The sequence below is a fragment of the Drosophila santomea genome, unplaced genomic scaffold (assembly GCF_016746245.2).
Source record: "Drosophila santomea strain STO CAGO 1482 unplaced genomic scaffold, Prin_Dsan_1.1 Segkk101_quiver_pilon_scaf, whole genome shotgun sequence".
NCBI classification, from domain to species: domain Eukaryota; kingdom Metazoa; phylum Arthropoda; class Insecta; order Diptera; family Drosophilidae; genus Drosophila; species Drosophila santomea.
The window spans coordinates 324,774-349,819 of NW_025318933.1; positions in this window are offsets into that span (position 1 = coordinate 324,774).

The following is a 25,046-nucleotide window of genomic DNA, read 5'->3' on the forward strand; positions in this document are numbered from 1 at the left end:
ATACCGTTTATGTCATTTTATTAGTTCTTTTTGATCACCGTTACCATAGCATAAGATGTAATTATCTTCTTTTGTTTCACACAAAAACAAATTGTTCTCTTTTATTGCCCTCAGCAAGTTTTCCTTGTTTTTATTATTTATTAGAGCACAGTTTCCTTTAAATATCACTTTACAGCCACTATTTACAGCTTTGCTAACTGATATGAAATTGCACTGCAATCGCGGAACATACAGTACAACTTTTAGGGTTATTTGTGCGTGTTTTTAGTTTTATATTTCCGCGACCTTCTGCATTGCCACATTTGTTGCCCGCGAGATGTATTTTATCATTATATTTTTCGAACCGATCGAATAATTCCCGCCGCATACACATGTGTGCCGTCGCTCCACTGCCATATAGTTTTATTGAGTGAAACGTTATTGCTCAAGCTGCATAGGGAGAAAAAAGCTATTGCACTCTCGTCTTTAGATTTATCTTCTCCTCTTTTAGCCTACACTCATTTTGAAGGTGACCCTTACGACCGCAAAAGTAGCACTTCAAGTTCTTTTTGGACCGTAGTTTATTTTTCAGCCCTCTTTCACTATCATTTTTATTTGATTCACCGCTGTAACTCTTTTTCGCGAAACAGTTTTTCAAATGCGCAACAAAGGCTTGTACAGTTCCGTCGTTTTCAGCTCGGTCACAATTTTTTCGGCGCTCACTTTCAGTTACTCGAAACTTTTTTTCAAATTAGTAAGTCTTGGAAGTTCATCACGAGATTCTAATGCCACGACTAAATTTTCAAATGACTTTGGTAAGCTTGCCAATAGCAGTTCCAAATAGTTACTCTTGCAAAACTATTCCCATCTCAGTCAATTGATCGAAAACATTTGCAAAGTTTGTTAGGTACTGCTGCATGTTCTCATCTTCAGTCATGCGCATATATAATAATTTTTTAAACAAAGACACTTTTCTCACAGGTCCCGATGGCTGATGAATTTCTTTTAATTGTGTCCAGGCCTTACCATGCTTGGCAGATTGACATTTTGTTATGTTTGTAAGTTCAATTGTGGCCGTCAGTCGGGTGATGGACAAGGGGAATAACGTGTAGTTTCAAGCTTGCTAGAAGAACGCGCCGTAATTGTCAATACACCCGGAAGTGCGACTATACTCTCGACGCGAGGGCGGCTGGAAACAGGTCCCCTGGCAAGGTTATGTCCCTGCCAGAGGATGCTGGCAAATGGTAGTCGGGCGTCCCGGGCCGGACTAAGGTGTCATTCGACCCGTGCTGAGAGTCAGCCGGACTGAGGGCCCGGGTCACAAAATAGCTCAGTCTCAAACGGAGAGCTCAGGGTACCTGGCGACCCCCTCTTCTAAGAAGCCTTACCCGGGCGTCGCGGATCTCCGCCCGGGTGGACCCTCCTTTTCTCCGCAACTAGTGGGAATCACTTGGAGTCAGCAAAAATAAATAAAAAGGAGTCAGGATCTCCCAAAAAACCTACCCAAACGGCAGTGACGACTGGGTCTGGCCGTACAAACTTTAAGGCAGCGATGTTGGCAAGTGAGCCCACCTGCCTGGCCAACACCGCAGGATCCGGTTCGGGTGAACCCCGCCTCAAATCTGAGGCGACTGAGTGCAAGCCGCCCAAAGCCGTCGCCATGGGAACATCTCCAGGCCCTAGTGCCATGATGCCCCCTTCAGGCGCAGCCAAGGACGGCAAGCACCCAGTGGCATCCGGTAAAGGCAAACATACCTACGCAAACATACCTACGTCCAACGCAGCCAGGAGAGATCAAAAACGGCTCCTTTGGCTGAGTGGATGAAAAAGGTGGATGGGCTAAATCCTTTTTGCCAAACTTCGGCAAGGAAGCCCCCAAACCACCCAAGCCCACAGAGGTCAAAAAGCGACCGCTACCTAAGAGGGAGCGCTCCCAGGACGTCCCTTCCGACCCCTCGGCAAAGCGGCAACGCGTGCAGCCTGGGCGATCCTTTGCGGAGATCGCGAAAAACCGCATTCTCCTGGGCGTGGTCCACAAAAACGACCCGAGTGGCAGAATTCCACGAAATACGTGGAAGTGGGTAGAGGCAGCCCTAGCCATAAAATGCTTTGAGATTCTGGCCAAGGAACCTGGCCCCCTCCAGTCTGCAAAGTCGTGGGATGGTTCCAAGGCGGCGTCAAGATAATCGCCTGTGACGATGAACGCTCTGCGGAGCTATACAAAGCCGCAGTAAAAGAGTTGGTGGAGGTGTATGAGGCTGCCGGACTTGTTGCGCTGAGCTGGTCCGACGTACCTTGCCAACCCCGGGCAAGGATCTGGATCCCGGCATCCATCAAGGCGCCAGACCAGATCCTTACCATGCTGCAGCGCTGCAACCCGCACCTTCCCACCTCGGACTGGCGAGTGGTGAAGGTCGACGAAATGGAGGGACCAACAAACCAGGGCATCCTAATTCTAAACAACGAGTCCCTAGCTCCCATTGAGGCCGTTCACGGGAAGCTAAACTTCGGGCTTAGCTCAGTGACCATAATGGTCTACAAATCGGACTCCGCCAAGGAGGATCAGGAAGGCAGTGGAGGAGTGATCGAGGAGATCGCCTCCGAGATCGAGGCATCGGAAACCGAGGACGGCCACTCGACCGATGCCTCAATCCTCCGCAGCCTTGCGAACATGGGTCAATTGACAGACCTGGACACATCGAACGAGGAGGGAGCCGATACAACCGTGGTGGAGATGCCCACAGCAGATGTCCGTGAGGCATCTGCAGATAAACCTCCACCACAGTAAGGCAGATTCCGCTGCTCTTCAACTCCATCTGGCTGAAGATGGAGTCGACATAGTCCTAATCCAGGAACCTTGGACAGTGGGAGGAAAGGTTTCAGGCTTAGGGACTAAGGAATATAAGCTTCTAACAGATTCCAGTAAAGGTAAAGTAAGGGCCTGCATTTTGGACAAAAAGCACCTTACCATTTTTCTGCTCCATAATTACAGCGATGCAGATAACGCGGCAGTTACCGTGGAGAGTCAGCCATCTCCGTTACGAGTGCTGTCATCGTACATGACCTATGAAAGGCAAGAACCGGCGGATGAGCTGGTAAGAAGACTGGTGCAAGACAGCGAAAAGCTGAACATAGGCCTCTTAGTAGGCTGCGACGCAAACGCCCATCACACACAATGGGAAAGTACAAACACAAACGACCGCGGTGAGTCGTAGAGTAAAAGGGTATACTAGATTCGTTGAAAAGTATGTAACAGGCAGAAGGAAGCGTTTCCGACCAAATAAAGTATATATATTTTTGATCAGGATCAATAGCCGAGTCGATCTGGCCATGTCCGTCTGTCCGTCCGTCTGTCCGTCCGTATGAACGTCGAGATCTCAGGAACTACAAAAGCTAGAAAGTTGAGATTAAGCAGACAGACTCCAGAGACATAGAAGCAGCGCAAGTTTGTCGATTCATGTTGCCACGCCCACTCTAACGCCCACAAACCGCCCAAAACTGCCATGCCTACACTTTTGAAAAATAATTTAATATTTTTCCATTTTTGAATTGGTCTTGTAAATTTCTAACGATTTGACAAAAAACTTTTTGCCACGCCCACTCTAACGCCCTCAAACCGCCCAAAGCTGCTACGCCCACACTTTTGAAAAATGTTTTGATATTTTTTCATTTTTATATTGGTCTTGTAAATTTCTATCGATTTGCCAAAAAACTTTCTGCCACGCCCACTATAACGCCTACAAACCGCCAAAAATTGTGTTTAAGACTCTCCTTCTCCCTTCCACTAGCTGAGTAACGGGTATCAGATAGTCGGGGAACTCGACTATAGCGTTCTCTCTTATTTTTAGTATAAATCTCTTCATATGTAATAGAGGTAATGACCCCACCTTTATCATTAAGAACCGAAAAGAGGTAATAGACCTAACTCTCGTCTCTAAACCACTATTAGAGACAGTAACTCACTGGAGGGTGCTAGATAAGCACATTTTCTCGGACCACAGGTACATAGAAACGACCCTTACAATCAATCCCTCAAAACAAGCCGTTTTCACAAACCCAAGGAAAACAGACAGTCAAAAATACAAAAGTATTTTAAAGGAAAAAATCCCAACGGATCCCCCTAGATACCCCCAAACAATCTTTAGTCTAAACGAACTAGTTTCAATCTCCACAGAAACCTGCAACTATGCACTAAAAAAGGCCTGCCCCAACAGCAAGCCCAAAAGAAAAAGAAAACCTCCCTGGTGGTCCGCAGAACTGTCCCCCCTCCGAATAGACTGCAGAACCCTTTTTAACAGGGCCAAGGCAGAAAATGAAGAGGCCCTGTGGACCGCCTACAAGAGAGTCCTTGCAAAATACAAAAAAGCCATCAGGAAAGCAAAGCGATTCTCGTGGCATTCCTTCTGCTCAAAAATTGAAAACACAACTGAAGCAGCCAGACCTAGAAAAATACTATCCAAATCGGCCACAACCCTAGGCTACCTTAAAAGAGCAGATGGCTCCTGGACCAGCACGAGTGAGGAATCTCTGGAGATACTTCTAGACACTCACTTCCCAGGAAACAGCCAAAACGCTCTCACCCCCAACAAACAAACGCCACACTGGCAAGTATCGAACTGTGCGTAGGTCCTCCATCCATACAAATCTGCTGGTCCAGACAATACCATACCCGCAGAAATCCAACATGCGGGAAACACAACCATAAACTGGCTTCTAGACTTTTTTAAAAGGTCCCTACTTCTTGGACACCTACCGCAATCATGGCTAGAGTCCCAAATTGTCTTCATCCCCAAAGCAGGGAAACATTCACACACGACCCCCAAGGATTTCAGACCAATTAGCCTACAGGCTACAGTAGCGGCAATCAAGCTTAGAGATACCAAACAGTGGAACCCACAAGAAGCGGGTCACTCTTGTATCCTAATACACATTCAAATAGTCCCCTCCAGGACAGACTACTGCACTCCAACGGAGTACATACAAACACCGTTCAATACAATTATCCCAGAGAAGGACGAGCGGAACTCATAGACACCTGGCCCCCAGAATGCTATATGCTTCTATACGGATGGGTCAAAACTACAGAACAGGTTAGGAGGAGGAGTTTACTCAGAAAAACTAGGCCTACGCATCTCGTTTTGACTCTCCGGTCATTGCAGCGTCTTCCAAGCTGATGTAGCAGCAATAAGGGAGGCCCTAAAACATTTAAAAGCACTAAGCCCGGAAAGCTCACACGTAAACATTTTCAGTGATAGCCAAGCAGCTATCAAATCAATTGGCTCAATCTCAAGCCACTCAAAAACAGTATTGAATTGCTGCTCATCATATGACACAACAATTCGTAATCTGCCAGAAACTAAATGCCCCGCATAATGATTTCTGCCCTAGCTGTAGGGACGAAGAAATGGAAGAAACAGTAGAGCATCTACTATGCCAATGTCCAGCACTGCAAGCGAAAAGACTTGCTCAATTAGGAAGCAGATTCCTGATAGACACGTCCGACCTGTCCGACACCGATCCACATCGAATACAAAAATTCAACAGCGCCTCTGGCTGGGAAAATTGCTAACTTCACACGAACCTCTGCGGGCTAAAGGGGAAAACATACACGGTATCACAACGGACCTCTAATGGTCTAAGTGCGTCGGATAACCGACGGCCGGTAAAACCTAACCTAACCTAACCTAAGTTCACTTGTTTTAACCGATAGCGTAATTGCGGATAAGGCCTTTTGATCTTTTAGTTTGTAATTGGCGTCTTGATGCACCAATACACTTTTCATCTGCACACACCACGAGTCATAATTGGACTCACCCAATTTGTCTATACTATACGTAAGACTCATTTTACGTTTCTTTTGTTTTATTTAGTTTAACGATCAATACACACAGTAATAATCGGCTTCTCTCAACATATGAGAATTATCTCGGACAAGTTCCAAATTAACCTTTTTTTCTGTTAAGGGTCCTGGGCCCATGAACTATTGGATTTTGATAGAACCAATATTATTAATTAATAAAGTTTTGCTATTAATTTAACTACAACAAAATTAGTATGTAAACATTTTCAAAAGGGGTGGTGCTGATGCAGAGGTGCTCAGAATACAAGCACGCCGACGTAACAGAATTGGCCCCCAACGAAAGGATTTGTCGTATTCATTAAGGAATAATGTTATTAGGATCAACGAAATAGATTTCTGTACTAGGAGATTAGGGCACCTAAAATGACATAACGTCCGCCTTTTAATGTCATAATTAATTTGAATATTTATAGAATATTGGACTAAGTAAAGTCAGCGCGCGCTTATTAATTCTTGTACTATTTAGCATAAATTAATGTCTCCAACTTCTGCATCCGAAAACTCGCGTAAATGGTTCAGAATAGGGGTATGACTTTGAGTTCACTTTTGTGTTTCATCCTTTTAAAATCGTAGGTCCTTTGTGTTGTCATTAGAACTTTTTATTTTTGTAATTCCTTAAATCAAAAATATGGTAGATTTCCTTGTTATAACATCAAACAACTAGGTGCCGATTGAGGTTTTTTTTGTAATTAACGTACATTTATTTTGTGGGTGGCTCACGCTTTCAACGTATTAGGCCAAGTAGGCAGGTCGCTTAAAAGGCTCCAGTCTTTACGGCTTTCCATGACTAATTTTGGGCGAGGGACGACTTTAGTTTCTGTGGGTCACGCTGCCGACGTACTAGGCCAAGTAGCCAAGTCGTTTGTTTGGATCGTGGCTAGGGAAATATAAAAACTGTTGTGGATTCCGAACGTATAGGTCAAGGTACCGCGGGTGGTGGATTCCGAACGTATCGGTTAAATAGCAGCAATTTGTAGAGTCCGCAAGTATAATTCAAACAGCACCATTTTCCGACTACTGGCGGAAGGGGTTTTCGGACATACACTGTCTTAGGTGGACCAGTTCACATATGGAACCATCGTAAAATCTCCCCCGGAAAAGGCGGGCCAGTTCACATATGGAACCTCGTAAAAGCTCACCAGGAATAAAAAAGAGGGCCAGTTCACGTACGGAACCACGTAAAATCTCCCCAGGAAAAGGTGGGCCAGTTCACGTACGGAACCACGTAAAATCTCCCCAGGAAAAGGTGGGCCAGTTCACGTACGGAACCACGTAAAATCTCCCCAGGAAAAGGTGGGCCAGTTCACGTACGGAGGTGGGCAACACAATGGATGAAGCAGCCGGAGGGATGGATTTACCACTAGGTAAACCCCTCCTAGGGGTCGCTCCAGCATGCTTCCTCGGTACCTGGCAAGTTCGGAAGACCGGTCGGATGCTGCCGATGGGCGGGAAAAAGAACTGATGGATTTAGTGAGACAAAGTGGAGATACGCAATTGGAAATGGGCGCTCAAATGAACGCTCTAAAGAAGAAAGTGGCTAACGCGTCGAGATCTCATCGCTCCGTATTAAAGTTGGGTAAGTTTGACGGAACACTGTTTCCGTGTTTTTCTCTATATTTTTATATATGTTCTTCAATCTTATTGTTCTGTGCCAATTTTATTTTTATTCGATTAGTAAATATATGTATTTTTTTGTAATAATATTAACCGAAGGGTGTCCGGTATAAAAGAAAATATTTTATTGTTAGCCTCTTCCATCAATATATTTCATTAGTAGACAATAAATGTTTAATATTGTTTAAATAAAAGTATCGTTTTACGATCAAGCTACATCTTATCTTGTGGGGCAATGAGGACTGCTGACTGACGAACGGTACGAATTTCCACCTGAACCAAATATAAAGTGTATACAAGTGTTTGTAAACAATAATAAGAATAGTGTATGTAAATAAATGCTGTTGTTGTACGCTAAACAACAACAAAAATTTTGTTTTATCATATAGAGAATAAAACAAGAGAGAACGCTATAGTCGAGTTCCCCGACTATCTGATACCCGTTACTCAGCTAGTGGAAGGGGGAAGGAGAGTCTTAAACACAGTTTTTGGCGGTTTTCTAGGCTTTATAGTGGGCGTGGCAAAAAGTTTTTTGGCAAATCGATAGAAATTTACAAGACTAATACAAAAATGAAAAAATATCAAAACATTTTTCAAAAGTGTTGGCGTGGCAGTTTTGGGCGGTTTGTGGTCGTTAGAGTGGGCGTGGCAACATGAATCGACAAACTTGCGCTGCGTCTATGTCTCTGGAGTCTGTATGCTTAATCTAGCTTTTGTAGTTCCTGAGATCACAGCGTTCATACCGACGGACAGACAGACGGACATGGTCATATTGCCTGTTACATACTTTTCAACGAATCTAGTATACCCTTTTACTCTACGAGTAACGGGTATAACTATCTTTCAGAAAAATATATGTTTGTATGTGTTATCTGCATTATCTTCACATATATTGTGTGCTAAACATTGCATATGCTTAAAAACATTGGCCGTGCGAATGAATAGTGGTCAGGGCTTGTAGGACCTCCTGCGTTTATGAAGGCATATCCTCTATAGGATTTACGATCCGATGTGACATTTGCCCAATCTGCGTCGACGTAGCCATTTTCCGACTACTGGCGGAAGGTTGTTTACCTGTTGCGTGATAATGAAGCTTGAAGTCCGAGGTGCCTTCAAATACCTTAGTATACGCTTGGCAGCGACTTCATGCTCCTTATGTGGGTTCACATTTCCTTGAGCCACTTTGAAACTGAATGCATTATATCTGGCCTGATTGTAATTGCCAAATACATGTGTGGTTCGATAAGTGATTGATAGTCCTTATCGTTAATAGGCTTGCAGTTAGGATCAGTACACTTAACTTGTTAACTTGCCTCCAAAGGCGTTGCTACAGATTTGCAATCTGACATGCCCCAGATGTGTAGCATACTATCGATATATTTCTTATGACCTATGGATATGGCGCCAGTTTCACCTTCTCGCTCAACTTCGAAATGAAATGATTATGTAGTCCGTTATCTACTACTCTAAAATTTTAAGCAATTGACTCTTTTATGACAATCAAATCCTTTTTACGTGAGCTTGCAATGAGAAGATCGTCGAAATATACTGCAATTATGTTAATATTGTCGTCCTCATTGCGTGTGTAAGCACACGCCCCGCTGGCACCGGGAACAAAATGCAGTTTTCGCAAGACTGCATCAAGCTTGGCGTTCCACTCTCTACCGCTCTGTTTTAGCCCTTAAAGTGACTTCTTTGGTCTGTAAACTCTTCCATGATATTTATTAGCAAATCCATCGGGTCACTTCATATAAACTTCTTCGCTCAACTCGCTATTCAAATAAGCTGTCGATACATCCATCTGATGTAGAATTAAATTATGCTCAACAGCCAGAGATATAATAAGTTTCACAGATGAATATCTGGTGAAAACCTTTCATAATAATCGATACCTTATTGTTGTGCACATCCTTTAGCCACCAACCTCGATTTAAATCACGTCACGTTGCCATCTTTTTCTCTTTTGATGCAAAAAAACCCATTTACTACCAATGGCTTTTTTACCTTCTGGTAAGTCCTGTGTCCCATGTCTGATAAGACTCGAGAGCGTCAGTCTCCTTCTGAATTGATGCTACCCGCTCTTGGCTCATTTCAGACTGTATCGCTTCAGCAAACGTTCTAGGAACCTTGACCTCTTGAACTTTCATCATGTTCAACACGTTATATTTTTTTCGTGGATGCACGGGCTTGCCCGTTTTTATCATCTGAGGACGGCCAGGTCCACGAATTTCCCGTTCTTCTGTATCTTCGCTCTTAGCACTCTCGTAAAAATCAGAACTATCAACTTCATCAACCTCACAGCCAATTTGATCTTCCTCGAGCACCTCAGCTCTATCTTTATCTCTACTCTCGATTACCTTGCTAGATCCAGAGCACATCAATCTGTAGTCCTTCGCTGTCGTTGAATACCCTATCATCATGCATTTAATGCCTTTTGCCTTCAACTTTCCTACAAGTTTTTTGTTTAATGCAATCGCTTTGCATCCAAAATTTTCAAATGTGATATCGAAGGCTTTTTACCTGTCCTCAGTTCGAATGGTGGTAGACTCTTTAATGACCATGTCTCCGATCTGTTGCGTAAGTATGCCGCAGTCTTTACTGCCTCTCCCCACTCTCATTCACTCCTAAATGTATAAGCATATTCCTTGCAATTTCCACGAGTGTCCGGTTAGCGCGCTCAGCAGATCCGTTTTCCTGCGGGATGTACCGTTTCGGGTGTAAATACCGTTTTCGGATAAAAACTTCTGAAACTCTTGGCTTATACATATATTCGCGATCGTTCTCGCTGCTCTCTGCACTGAGCAACAAAGTGACCCTCGCGACCACATCGAAAACATTTTTTATTCTTTTTTGAATCACTGGTCTTTTGCGTCGATCTATTTATCTTGTCTCCCTTTCCACTGGGACGCGACACAAATGCTTGTTGAACACAAAGTTCTTTTTCGTCCGAACTCATTCTTTTTCTATCGCCCTCTTCAATGATTTTCACTTTTAAATCAGAGAGTCGGTAACAAAATTATCGAATTTTTTTTCCAAACCTGACAACGGAAAAATAGTGAGAAGGTCTTCAGAAATGTCCATATCAATTTCTTTCAGCTTTTCAACTATATCCACAAAATCATTTATGTAATTTTGTTCGCACGAATTTTCCGACAAACTCAACCGAAGTAATTTCCTGAATAAGGTAATTTTTATGGCGAAACTATGACGCTTGTGGACAGCTGCAAGCTTGTCCTAAGCTTCTTTGGAACTAGCGTAGTTTTTAATGAACTCTATTTGCACAGCAATATGGGTGCTAGTGCTTTCTTGCTTCACGCGTCTTCCACACACTAACGATCACATACTTGAGTGCACCAATACACTCTTCATTTGCTTCGACCATACAGCGTAATTTTCGCCGTCAAATTTGTCGATCGCACACAGCCCTTGTCCACACTCAGGTGTGTAATTATGCGCGTTCCTCGTGGAGTAGAAGAGTATACTAGATTCGTTGAAAAGTATGTAACAGGCTGAAGGGAGCGTTTCCGATATATATATATACTTACGTAGTTACTATTTTTGAGTCAAATAAATGATCCGTCTGTAACGAAGACAAAGATCAACGCTGAAGCCAAGTATAAATTGAAACACGAACGATTTCGGTGAGCGTCTTTATTTTAAAACTGTCAGCTTAAGACTGAATGTACAGAGTTTTGATCGGCTCGAAGTAAGTCGCGAGAAACGGAAATGTGTTTGTCAGCAGTTTTATTTATTTGTGTTTAAGTGCATGCAAAAAGAATGATGAAGTTATACAACAATCATGCGCTTTACTTTTTTGTGGATTCAAGTTTCGTTACGTTAAGTTGTGTATTTATGCACGCGCAAGATTGTATGCGCGTTGTTTTTGTTAGGTTTAAGTTTATGTAAGCGTAATATGAGAAGCATATTATGCTACTTCCCTCCCCTTAAAAGGAAGCTTATGCTTCTGTTGGGGTTGACGCATATAATCTTGGTAATGCAGTTGGGTTTGTATCCTGTGTTTCCATAATTGTTTTTGTTGTTTTTAGTTTTAAGTAGATACAAACTATACAAAATGTGAGGCTAATGAGTGATACAATAATAGAGACTGTAATATTATTATTTGATATTAGTTTTACAATGTCCTTATGTTCTATTGGTTTTATTTTTATTAGTTCAATGGGTGTGTACAATGGGGTTAGATTTATTTCGGGATTTAGCTGGTTTTCGTTTAATGTTATCTTTCCTATTTTAATTTTACATTGTTTTATTGTTATTATTTTATTGCCGTTAATTGTTACATTTTTATTTATTTCTTGGCAATCTTGTTCTATAATAGTATTCTTTATGTTCCAAGTAAGGATATTGTTTGGTTCAACGTATTTAATTATCTGGTTAACTGTTGTGGGGACAAAATTGCAAATTGGTTTAGTTCTTTTTATAATGTTCTTAATACATTCGTTACTTATTTCTTTACTATTTTGATTATAAATTTTGCCATGTTCTTCAAAATAAGTATCTTTTTCGTTGTGATCGAGTTGGTACCCGTTATTATCTGGGTAAGGTATTATGTTAATTGTGTGGACAGTTTTTTGCTTAATGGGGATATGTGCTATGATAAGTATTTGGTTAGTGCTAATCCAGGTTGATGTTTTAATTTGTAAGATGTTTCTGTTGTCAACGTTCTCTAGTCTGTCGTAATTGAGTAATTTGGGATTAAATAGTCCTAGTCGTGAAAGTTGCATTCCCATTGCAATGTCTTCTATATACTCGGTAAATTGGATAAGTTCATATAATAACTGTTCTCTGTTACTATGTTCGTCTAAGAATTCTTTTGTTCTTTGTATGTTACTGTTAATGAGTTGAATTATGTCATTTATTTCATGTAGATTTATTGAACTTGTTGCTACTGATTCTAATTGTTTTTCAATCTTTGTTCGGTCATTGTTATCTAATGTTCCAAATAAATATTTAAACGCTGATCCTACTATGTTGATTAGTCCTCGTTTCTGTCTATTTGTCTGGTGTAAAGTTATTCCGCTAAGTTCTCTTCGCATTTTATTGTACAAAAGGTCAATTTGGGGAATATTAGTGTAGTTAGTTATCTTATTGTTAAAATAGTGGGTTAGGTTATCTATATCGGAAAGGTTTACGCGAAGACAATGATGTTCGTATTCTGAAGGGATTTGAATCGATTTATCGGAAAATAGGAGGTATCCGTGGTTAGTGTCAATGTTGTTGATTTGAAGTTGTTGGGTTTGGCATAATTTTGTAGACGTGAGGAGGAGTATTATGATGAACCAGGGGCCTGCAGAATGGGAAGTTCATTAATTTTTTTCTGTTTTTTAAATTGAGTTTCTTAGTAATGTGTCTCTCTATTCCTATTGGTGATTTTATAATGGTCTTCGTCAGTTTGTTCGACGTTTTTTGTTAATTTAAAAGGGTTTTCTAATTTTCCTTTTTGTAATGGTCCCTTTCTGTATCTAGTGTCAACATTGTATTCGGTTCTGTTTTTGTTTATTTCGTTAATTCTAACTTCCTTATCGTGTTGTGTATCTAGAATTGGTTGTCCGGCATAAATGAATATGTGAGCGGGGGTTTGTCCAGTAGTGTCGTGTTTGGTCTTGTGATTGTAGATGTAAAGGATTGTTTCTATTTTACTTAACTTGGTCTCGTTGTCGTCAGAATTTTTTATGATGCGAATTTTTTCATTTATAGTCTTGTGTAGCCTCTCTATGTCAGCGACACCTGTTTTCGTAGTGTTAAGTTGTAATTCTACGTCTTCGGTTTCGAGCCAACGTTTAAGGGCTAGGCTGGAGAATGCGCCGTCTCTGTCTGCTTTAAGAAGTCTAGGTTTCCCCAACTGATTAAATATACGCATTAAGGCGAATTTGGAGTAAACATCGATACAGCTCAAATAGTGATTCCCTTCAGAAGAATAGATATCTATTACAAACTTATCGCGGCAATGTTCGGGTTTAGGGGTAATTTTCATTGGCATTTTTGTATTGCGGTGTTCTGTCTTGGCTAAGTTACAAACTTGACATTCATTGATTATATTTTGAATAAGGAGTTGGCTATTAGGAAAGTAGTAAGTTTCGCTAAAGAGTTTTACAGTTTTTTGAATTCCTGGGTGCAATAACTTTTCGTGTGTATTTAGGATTAATTCTTTGAATTTTGCATAAGTAGGAATGTTTTTTAATAAGACGAGACTTCGGAAAATCTTTGTACACTTTGGATTCATGGTTTCTGTGTACGCGCTTTGAATCACTTCAAAGTCTGCATCGCTTTCGATGTAAAGGGCGCTATTCTTCGAACAAAAGTGGTTGAGTAAGTATTGTTTGGCTGTTTCGAAGGTCATTTCTGCATAGGAGATACGTACTATTTGTTTCTTGAAATAGGTTTCATATTCTGTATTATTATTGGGGCCTTTCGAAAAAATGATTTGTCTTTTATGGTAGTTTATTGCTTTTTCAGATAGTCCTATTAGTCCGCTACTATCTTCTTCCGCGCTATGTTGCGTGGATTCTCCGAAAAATGTCTGTTCTTTTTTGGTTCTAGACAGTGCGTCCGCGACATGGTTTTCTTTCCCTTTGATGTACCTTATGTCGAAGTCGTACTCCGATAGTCTAATCTTCCATCTAGTCAACTTGGAGTTAGGCTCTTTTAGTTTGTGTAGCCAGCACAATGGTTGATGGTCAGAAGCTACTTCGAAGTGTCGCCCTAATAGATAATGTCTGAAAGTTTTGGTTGCCCAAACTATTGCTAATAATTCCTTTTCTATAGCGCTGTAATTGATTTCATGTTCATTTAGTGTTCTGCTGATGTAACTAATAGGGTGTCCGTCTTGTGATAAAACAGCTCCTAAAGCTACATTGCTGGCATCTGTTGTCAATGTAAATTTTCTCTCGAAATTCGGTATTTTTAGGATCGGATCTTCAGAGATTAATAATTTTAACTTTTGGAATGCTTCTAAGTATTCTAAGCTGTTTATATCTATTGTTGCTCCTTTCTTTAGGCACTTGGTCAGGGGTTTGGCAATGTCTGAAAAGTTAGGTATAAATTTCCTATAATATCCTGTAAGTCCTAAAAAGGCTTTAATTTCTTTAGTTTTTCTTGGTAATGGATATTTAACTATAGCTTTGATTTTATCCGGGTTTGGTTTAATCCCGTCTTTAGTAATAACATGTCCTAAGAAAGTTGTCTCTTGTTTTAAGAACTCGCATTTATCTAGTTGTAATTTTAAGTTTGCCTGTGATAATCTTTCGAAAACAGCTTGTAAGGCTTGAAGATGTTCTTCTAAAGATGTGGAGAAAACTATGATGTCGTCTAGGTATACTAGACAGCATTTATTTAAAAGTGGACGGAGTAAATTGTTCATGCATCTTTGAAATGTAGCGGGGGCATTTTTAAGCCCAAATGGCATTCGTGTGTACTCGTAGTGTCCATATTTTGTAGAGAAGGCAGTTTTGGCTATTGACTCTGAGTCCATTTCTATTTGATGAAAGCCCTTTGCAAGATCTATTGTTGTGAAATAATTTGACTTCCCTAGTTTCCCTAATATTTCATCTATGTTTGGTATGGGGTATCTGTCGTTTATTGTTATTTCGTTCAATTTCATATAATCTATTACGATACGAAGCTTCTGCTGTCCAGAAGCATCTAGTTTTTTAGGTACGACCCAAATGGGGCTACAGTATGGTGAATTACTTTCTCGGATAATGTCCTGTTCTAACATATCCTGGATCTGTTTTTCTACTTCCTTTTCATATGTCTGTTGGAAACTATAAACTTTAGAGTAGACGGGGATATTGTGTGTGGTGTTAATAATATGTTTTTCTTGGTTTGTGAACGTGAGCTTGTCACCTTCGCGAAATTGGATGTCTTGGTATTTTGTCAGTGGATTGGTTAGTTTCAGTTTTTCTTCTACGTTAAGGTGTTCTAATCGGAACAAGTTCTCCTGAAGTGTGGAGGTTTCTAAGTAAGTGGGGTCTTGTGGAAATGAAGTGTCCATTTGAAGATGGTTCTGTTCTGTAATGTTGTTACCGTCTTTTATCTTGTATATTTTGTTAAATAGAGTGGCAGTTTTCTTTTTATAGTCGATTATTGCTTTGGCTTCGGACAACAATTTGCGTCCAATCAGCATGTCATAATGATCTGAGAACTGGTGGATCAAGAACTCTTGGGCAATAGGGAAGTAGTTGTTAGGTGGTATATTCGTAAGTTCATTAATTATTAAAGGGCCATTACTGGTGTGGATTAGGTAATTGGTTTCTTGTGTTGGTGTTTGAAAAATATTTCGCGTGAGCATATTTATCGTAGATCCTGTATCAATTAGACATTTCAATTCGGTATTATTATGTTTGATCGTTATATATTGGCTTGATCCGGGGCTACTAGCCGAAAATTTTCTGCTTGTTCGGGGTCGTCTGGTTCGTTGTCATTTGTTGTCGGTGTCTCCTTTTCTGTTGTTTCTGAATTGTCATAGTTCTGTTCAGGAGGACATTGAATTAATTCTGGGGTATAGTTCGATTGATAGGGATAAGGCTGAGGTTGAAAATATTCTGGATAGTAGGGATAATAGTAATTATAGTTATAAGGATATTCGGGTTGATTAGACGATACTTCTTGGTATCTTACCTCTTCTGTGCTCATTTTAGACTGTCCGCTGTCTGATGGTCTCTGTCTTTTTATTGGGTTATTAGTCTGTACGTTTCCGGTTTGTGGATATGTTGTAGGCATGTGAGTGTGGCTAGGTCCAAAGCGATTTTGGTCAAAAATATTTTGTCGGTTAAAAGCTGTGTTTGGTCTGGGTGCTTGTGTCAGAGGTATGTTAGGTTGTGGGTAGATAGGTCTATTTTGATATTGAGGTATCGGATTTGTGTTAAACCTGGGTACATGAGAATACGCTTGGTGATAGGGTTGATAGACGTTGTTATAGAATGTTTGGAAGGGTGCAAGGGGTCTGGTTTGATAGCTCATTTGCCTGTTTTGGGGAGTGTTTGTTTCTTTGTTTGGAATTGAAGTTGGCTTTATATTATCTTTATTTGAGGTTGGTGCCTCGTAAAAACCTTTTTCTTGTAATATGTTTATTAATGATCTCAGGTTTGGAATATTACAGTTAATTATTCTGAGATAAATGTGGCTTGGAAGTTTTTGAATTAGATTTTCGATGCTGGTTTGTATTAATCTAGTATATAGAGTGGTTTCAGTAATATTGTTTTCTAGTTCTAATTTACTTATAAGTATCTGCCGTTTTCTTTCGGCTTCTTCAAGGAAATGACGAATGTTACCTCGATATTGTGTGTTCCTGAATTCCTCTAGAAGTTGGTGGTTCGGTGCTTGGGGCTTGTAGTTAAGTATAAGTTGAGTCCTGAGTTAACTCCAGTTGCTGAGGTTGGTCACTCCGAGGGCGCGGATAACATCGCCACTGATGTTCCGTTCGATGTGTCCAAAGATTATTAACTTCTGTCTTTCATCTGTAGTCTGATAAAGAGCCAAGATGAAGTCGATGCGACTGATGAAAGTGTACAAGGTGTTAGGATCCCCGTTGAAAACCTCGATTGCGTGTATTTGTCTTTCGACTTGAATCATATTCGAGTCAGACTGTTCTATTTGTGTTGGCGCTGCTACTGCCATTGTGGTTTGTTGGCTTTGAATTTTGATTAATGTTTGTGTATTTGCTGTTGGTTTATTTGTCGGTTCGTAACTTGGGTAGGGTTTCTTGTAGTTCGCTCACTTATTATTATAATATTTCACTTAGTTGCACTGTTATCGTTATAATTCGTTTTAGTTGTAATTGAGTTTATTTAGTCTTCATTTAATTTAGCTGTTATTATTATGGTTCACTTAGTTGTAATTAAGTTTATTTAGTTTTCACTAAGTTACACTGTTATTATTATTTTTCGTTTATTTCTGGTTAAGTTTATTTTTCGCTTAGGTTAACTGTTGTTATTGTAGTTCACTTAGTTGTATTTACGTTTATTTGGTTTTCACTTAGTTTAGCTGTTATTATTTGTTGCGCACTTTGCTATTTCGCTTTGTTTTGAGTAACCTTTTGTGGATTTACTACTCAGCGAATTCAAAGGCGTCTTCTTAAAATTTTATAATTTTAAGTTGTTTCACGTTCACAATCACTTTGTGGGATTAGGTACACCGTTGGTTGGCACTTTTTGTTGTGAACCGATTGTACCGATATTACCGACGCGATTTGCGAAAGTTCTTTAGCGGATGATGATTGAAGAATTGAATAGGGTTTCTATCGCATCAACAATGTTTCATCCTACCGACTGCGCCACTTACGTAGTTACTATTTTTGAGTCAAATAAATGATCCGTCTGTAACGAAGACAAAGATCAACGCTGAAGCCAAGTATAAATTGAAACACGAACGATTTCGGTGAGCGTCTTTATTTTAAAACTGTCAGATTAAGACTGAATGTACAGAGTTTTGATCGGCTCGAAGTAAGTCGCGAGAAACGGAAATGTGTTTGTCAGCAGTTTTATTTATTTGTGTTTAAGTGCATGCAAAAAGAATGATGAAGTTATACAACAATCATGCGCTTTACTTTTTTGTGGATTCAAGTTTCGTTACGTTAAGTTGTGTATTTATGCACGCGCAAGATTGTATGCGCGTTGTTTTTGTTAGGTTTAAGTTTATGTAAGCGTAATATGAGAAGCATATTATGCTACTTCCCTCCCCTTAAAAGGAAGCTTATGCTTCTGTTGGGGTTGACGCATATAATCTTGGTAATGCAGTTGGGTTTGTATCCTGTGTTTCCATAATTGTTTTTGTTGTTTTTAGTTTTAAGTAGATACAAACTATACAAAATGTGAGGCTAATGAGTGATACAATAATAGAGACTGTAATATTATTATTTGATATTAGTTTTACAATGTCCTTATGTTCTATTGGTTTTATTTTTATTAGTTCAATGGGTGTGTACAATGGGGTTAGATTTATTTCGGGATTTAGCTGGTTTTCGTTTAATGTTATCTTTCCTATTTTAATTTTACATTGTTTTATTGTTATTATTTTATTGCCGTTAATTGTTACATTTTTATTTATTTCTTGGCAATCTTGTTCTATAATAGTATTCTTTATGTTCCAAGTAAGGATATTGTTTGGTTCAACGTATTTAATTATCTGGTTAACTGTTGTGGGGACAAAATTGCAAATTGGTTTAGTTCTTTTTATAATGTTCTTAATACATTCGTTACTTATTTCTTTACTATTTTGATTATAAATTTTGCCATGTTCTTCAAAATAAGTATCTTTTTCGTTGTGATCGAGTTGGTACCCGTTATTATCTGGGTAAGGTATTATGTTAATTGTGTGGACAGTTTTTTGCTTAATGGGGATATGTGCTATGATAAGTATTTGGTTAGTGCTAATCCAGGTTGATGTTTTAATTTGTAAGATGTTTCTGTTGTCAACGTTCTCTAGTCTGTCGTAATTGAGTAATTTGGGATTAAATAGTCCTAGTCGTGAAAGTTGCATTCCCATTGCAATGTCTTCTATATACTCGGTAAATTGGATAAGTTCATATAATAACTGTTCTCTGTTACTATGTTCGTCTAAGAATTCTTTTGTTCTTTGTATGTTACTGTTAATGAGTTGAATTATGTCATTTATTTCATGTAGATTTATTGAACTTGTTGCTACTGATTCTAATTGTTTTTCAATCTTTGTTCGGTCATTGTTATCTAATGTTCCAAATAAATATTTAAACGCTGATCCTACTATGTTGATTAGTCCTCGTTTCTGTCTATTTGTCTGGTGTAAAGTTATTCCGCTAAGTTCTCTTCGCATTTTATTGTACAAAAGGTCAATTTGGGGAATATTAGTGTAGTTAGTTATCTTATTGTTAAAATAGTGGGTTAGGTTATCTATATCGGAAAGGTTTACGCGAAGACAATGATGTTCGTATTCTGAAGGGATTTGAATCGATTTATCGGAAAATAGGAGGTATCCGTGGTTAGTGTCAATGTTGTTGATTTGAAGTTGTTGGGTTTGGCATAATTTTGTAGACGTGAGGAGGAGTATTATGATGAACCAGGGGCCTGCAGAATGGGAAGTTCATTAATTTTTTTCTGTTTTTTAAATTGAGTTTCTTAGTAATGTGTCTCTCTATTCCTATTGGTGATTTTATAATGGTCTTCGTCAGTTTGTTCGACGTTTTTTGTTAATTTAAAAGGGTTTTCTAATTTTCCTTTTTGTAATGGTCCCTTTCTGTATCTAGTGTCAACATTGTATTCGGTTCTGTTTTTGTTTATTTCGTTAATTCTAACTTCCTTATCGTGTTGTGTATCTAGAATTGGTTGTCCGGCATAAATGAATATGTGAGCGGGGGTTTGTCCAGTAGTGTCGTGTTTGGTCTTGTGATTGTAGATGTAAAGGATTGTTTCTATTTTACTTAACTTGGTCTCGTTGTCGTCAGAATTTTTTATGATGCGAATTTTTTCATTTATAGTCTTGTGTAGCCTCTCTATGTCAGCGACACCTGTTTTCGTAGTGTTAAGTTGTAATTCTACGTCTTCGGTTTCGAGCCAACGTTTAAGGGCTAGGCTGGAGAATGCGCCGTCTCTGTCTGCTTTAAGAAGTCTAGGTTTCCCCAACTGATTAAATATACGCATTAAGGCGAATTTGGAGTAAACATCGATACAGCTCAAATAGTGATTCCCTTCAGAAGAATAGATATCTATTACAAACTTATCGCGGCAATGTTCGGGTTTAGGGGTAATTTTCATTGGCATTTTTGTATTGCGGTGTTCTGTCTTGGCTAAGTTACAAACTTGACATTCATTGATTATATTTTGAATAAGGAGTTGGCTATTAGGAAAGTAGTAAGTTTCGCTAAAGAGTTTTACAGTTTTTTGAATTCCTGGGTGCAATAACTTTTCGTGTGTATTTAGGATTAATTCTTTGAATTTTGCATAAGTAGGAATGTTTTTTAATAAGACGAGACTTCGGAAAATCTTTGTACACTTTGGATTCATGGTTTCTGTGTACGCGCTTTGAATCACTTCAAAGTCTGCATCGCTTTCGATGTAAAGGGCGCTATTCTTCGAACAAAAGTGGTTGAGTAAGTATTGTTTGGCTGTTTCGAAGGTCATTTCTGCATAGGAGATACGTACTATTTGTTTCTTGAAATAGGTTTCATATTCTGTATTATTATTGGGGCCTTTCGAAAAAATGATTTGTCTTTTATGGTAGTTTATTGCTTTTTCAGATAGTCCTATTAGTCCGCTACTATCTTCTTCCGCGCTATGTTGCGTGGATTCTCCGAAAAATGTCTGTTCTTTTTTGGTTCTAGACAGTGCGTCCGCGACATGGTTTTCTTTCCCTTTGATGTACCTTATGTCGAAGTCGTACTCCGATAGTCTAATCTTCCATCTAGTCAACTTGGAGTTAGGCTCTTTTAGTTTGTGTAGCCAGCACAATGGTTGATGGTCAGAAGCTACTTCGAAGTGTCGCCCTAATAGATAATGTCTGAAAGTTTTGGTTGCCCAAACTATTGCTAATAATTCCTTTTCTATAGCGCTGTAATTGATTTCATGTTCATTTAGTGTTCTGCTGATGTAACTAATAGGGTGTCCGTCTTGTGATAAAACAGCTCCTAAAGCTACATTGCTGGCATCTGTTGTCAATGTAAATTTTCTCTCGAAATTCGGTATTTTTAGGATCGGATCTTCAGAGATTAATAATTTTAACTTTTGGAATGCTTCTAAGTATTCTAAGCTGTTTATATCTATTGTTGCTCCTTTCTTTAGGCACTTGGTCAGGGGTTTGGCAATGTCTGAAAAGTTAGGTATAAATTTCCTATAATATCCTGTAAGTCCTAAAAAGGCTTTAATTTCTTTAGTTTTTCTTGGTAATGGATATTTAACTATAGCTTTGATTTTATCCGGGTTTGGTTTAATCCCGTCTTTAGTAATAACATGTCCTAAGAAAGTTGTCTCTTGTTTTAAGAACTCGCATTTATCTAGTTGTAATTTTAAGTTTGCCTGTGATAATCTTTCGAAAACAGCTTGTAAGGCTTGAAGATGTTCTTCTAAAGATGTGGAGAAAACTATGATGTCGTCTAGGTATACTAGACAGCATTTATTTAAAAGTGGACGGAGTAAATTGTTCATGCATCTTTGAAATGTAGCGGGGGCATTTTTAAGCCCAAATGGCATTCGTGTGTACTCGTAGTGTCCATATTTTGTAGAGAAGGCAGTTTTGGCTATTGACTCTGAGTCCATTTCTATTTGATGAAAGCCCTTTGCAAGATCTATTGTTGTGAAATAATTTGACTTCCCTAGTTTCCCTAATATTTCATCTATGTTTGGTATGGGGTATCTGTCGTTTATTGTTATTTCGTTCAATTTCATATAATCTATTACGATACGAAGCTTCTGCTGTCCAGAAGCATCTAGTTTTTTAGGTACGACCCAAATGGGGCTACAGTATGGTGAATTACTTTCTCGGATAATGTCCTGTTCTAACATATCCTGGATCTGTTTTTCTACTTCCTTTTCATATGTCTGTTGGAAACTATAAACTTTAGAGTAGACGGGGATATTGTGTGTGGTGTTAATAATATGTTTTTCTTGGTTTGTGAACGTGAGCTTGTCACCTTCGCGAAATTGGATGTCTTGGTATTTTGTCAGTAGATTGGTTAGTTTCAGTTTTTCTTCTACGTTAAGGTGTTCTAATCGGAACAAGTTCTCCTGAAGTGTGGAGGTTTCTAAGTAAGTGGGGTCTTGTGGAAATGAAGTGTCCATTTGAAGATGGTTCTGTTCTGTAATGTTGTTACCGTCTTTTATCTTGTATATTTTGTTAAATAGAGTGGCAGTTTTCTTTTTATAGTCGATTATTGCTTTGGCTTCGGACAACAATTTGCGTCCAATCAGCATGTCATAATGATCTGAGAACTGGTGGATCAAGAACTCTTGGGCAATAGGGAAGTAGTTGTTAGGTGGTATATTCGTAAGTTCATTAATTATTAAAGGGCCATTACTGGTGTGGATTAGGTAATTGGTTTCTTGTGTTGGTGTTTGAAAAATATTTCGCGTGAGCATATTTATCGTAGATCCTGTATCAATTAGACATTTCAATTCGGTATTATTATGTTTGATCGTTATATATTGGCTTGATCCGGGGCTACTAGCCGAAAATTTTCTGCTTGTTCGGGGTCGTCTGGTTCGTTGTCATTTGTTGTCGGTGTCTCCTTTTCTGTTGTTTCTGAATTGTCATAGTTCTGTTCAGGAGGACATTGAATTAATTCTGGGGTATAGTTCGATTGATAGGGATAAGGCTGAGGTTGAAAATATTCTGGATAGTAGGGATAATAGTAATTATAGTTATAAGGATATTCGGGTTGATTAGACGATACTTCTTGGTATCTTACCTCTTCTGTGCTCATTTTAGACTGTCCGCTGTCTGATGGTCTCTGTCTTTTTATTGGGTTATTAGTCTGTACGTTTCCGGTTTGTGGATATGTTGTAGGCATGTGAGTGTGGCTAGGTCCAAAGCGATTTTGGTCAAAAATATTTTGTCGGTTAAAAGCTGTGTTTGGTCTGGGTGCTTGTGTCAGAGGTATGTTAGGTTGTGGGTAGATAGGTCTATTTTGATATTGAGGTATCGGATTTGTGTTAAACCTGGGTACATGAGAATACGCTTGGTGATAGGGTTGATAGACGTTGTTATAGAATGTTTGGAAGGGTGCAAGGGGTCTGGTTTGATAGCTCATTTGCCTGTTTTGGGGAGTGTTTGTTTCTTTGTTTGGAATTGAAGTTGGCTTTATATTATCTTTATTTGAGGTTGGTGCCTCGTAAAAACCTTTTTCTTGTAATATGTTTATTAATGATCTCAGGTTTGGAATATTACAGTTAATTATTCTGAGATAAATGTGGCTTGGAAGTTTTTGAATTAGATTTTCGATGCTGGTTTGTATTAATCTAGTATATAGAGTGGTTTCAGTAATATTGTTTTCTAGTTCTAATTTACTTATAAGTATCTGCCGTTTTCTTTCGGCTTCTTCAAGGAAATGACGAATGTTACCTCGATATTGTGTGTTCCTGAATTCCTCTAGAAGTTGGTGGTTCGGTGCTTGGGGCTTGTAGTTAAGTATAAGTTGAGTCCTGAGTTCACTCCAGTTGCTGAGGTTGGTCACTCCGAGGGCGCGGATAACATCGCCACTGATGTTCCGTTCGATGTGTCCAAAGATTATTAACTTCTGTCTTTCATCTGTAGTCTGATAAAGAGCCAAGATGAAGTCGATGCGACTGATGAAAGTGTACAAGGTGTTAGGATCCCCGTTGAAAACCTCGATTGCGTGTATTTGTCTTTCGACTTGAATCATATTCGAGTCAGACTGTTCTATTTGTGTTGGCGCTGCTACTGCCATTGTGGTTTGTTGGCTTTGAATTTTGATTAATGTTTGTGTATTTGCTGTTGGTTTATTTGTCGGTTCGTAACTTGGGTAGGGTTTCTTGTAGTTCGCTCACTTATTATTATAATATTTCACTTAGTTGCACTGTTATCGTTATAATTCGTTTTAGTTGTAATTGAGTTTATTTAGTCTTCATTTAATTTAGCTGTTATTATTATGGTTCACTTAGTTGTAATTAAGTTTATTTAGTTTTCACTAAGTTACACTGTTATTATTATTTTTCGTTTATTTCTGGTTAAGTTTATTTTTCGCTTAGGTTAACTGTTGTTATTGTAGTTCACTTAGTTGTATTTACGTTTATTTGGTTTTCACTTAGTTTAGCTGTTATTATTTGTTGCGCACTTTGCTATTTCGCTTTGTTTTGAGTAACCTTTTGTGGATTTACTACTCAGCGAATTCAAAGGCGTCTTCTTAAAATTTTATAATTTTAAGTTGTTTCACGTTCACAATCACTTTGTGGGATTAGGTACACCGTTGGTTGGCACTTTTTGTTGTGAACCGATTGTACCGATATTACCGACGCGATTTGCGAAAGTTCTTTAGCGGATGATGATTGAAGAATTGAATAGGGTTTCTATCGCATCAACAATGTTTCATCCTACCGACTGCGCCACTTACGTAGTTACTATTTTTGAGTCAAATAAATGATCCGTCTGTAACGAAGACAAAGATCAACGCTGAAGCCAAGTATAAATTGAAACACGAACGATTTCGGTGAGCGTCTTTATTTTAAAACTGTCAGATTAAGACTGAATGTACAGAGTTTTGATCGGCTCGAAGTAAGTCGCGAGAAACGGAAATGTGTTTGTCAGCAGTTTTATTTATTTGTGTTTAAGTGCATGCAAAAAGAATGATGAAGTTATACAACAATCATGCGCTTTACTTTTTTGTGGATTCAAGTTTCGTTACGTTAAGTTGTGTATTTATGCACGCGCAAGATTGTATGCGCGTTGTTTTTGTTAGGTTTAAGTTTATGTAAGCGTAATATGAGAAGCATATTATGCTACTATATGTATAGGGTGTTTTTTTTAGAGGTATAGAACTTTAAATTGCAATAAAACAACGATGGATTATTCGATTGACATGAATTTTATTGACATGAAAGATAATCTTGTGGCATTACATTTTAAATATGATTTCTGGCATATGACCGCCACG